We start from the raw sequence: 640 nt of genomic DNA, 5'->3' as shown, positions 1-640 counted from the left end.
GACCTGGAATTTTTCGCTCGGATCAATACCGATATGCACAAACTTGCGGGCTGCAAAGTCGAGTGAGTAAGATGTAGATTCGATAAGTTCGGCAGGTGGCGTAGGTGGAACGTATTTATATTGCTTCTTGTACACTGCAGCCATGTTTCCAATTGAACCAGCCATGTTAATAATTATTTTTGATATTAAAACTCACTAAAATTTTTAAAGTCAGCGCGTATACGTGTACACTGGTTTAAAATATATTAAACACTTTGTAACTCACTAAAATGTATAAAGACGGAGCGTATACGTGTACACCAGTTTAAGACAGTAGACGGACTAAAGAGAAGTGCCACGGCGCGAGCGAACGATGATTGTGTCGGGTAGACTAACCCTCTCAGTATGTCCGGTGATATATAATGGTGGGGTGGTGGATATGCCCCGAAGGTGTGTTGTGTGTACAATAATATGTTGTGTGTACGATAATATGTACGGTAATATGGTATGCATACGATAATATGTGTTGGTCAGCAGAATATAACTTGTTGCATTTCATTCACCTATATACGTTAAGAATCATTAGAAAAGTATATCAGGTATGTGGCCTAGTGGGTTAGAAGCGTCAATGCTATAGCTCGGGGTCGAGGGTTCGAACCCC

Source organism: Acyrthosiphon pisum, unplaced genomic scaffold (genome assembly GCF_005508785.2).
Source record: "Acyrthosiphon pisum isolate AL4f unplaced genomic scaffold, pea_aphid_22Mar2018_4r6ur Scaffold_21676;HRSCAF=24574, whole genome shotgun sequence".
Classification (NCBI taxonomy): Eukaryota; Metazoa; Arthropoda; class Insecta; order Hemiptera; family Aphididae; genus Acyrthosiphon; species Acyrthosiphon pisum.
The sequence above is the reverse complement of the archived record's forward strand: the minus strand, read 5'-3'. Positions refer to the sequence as shown.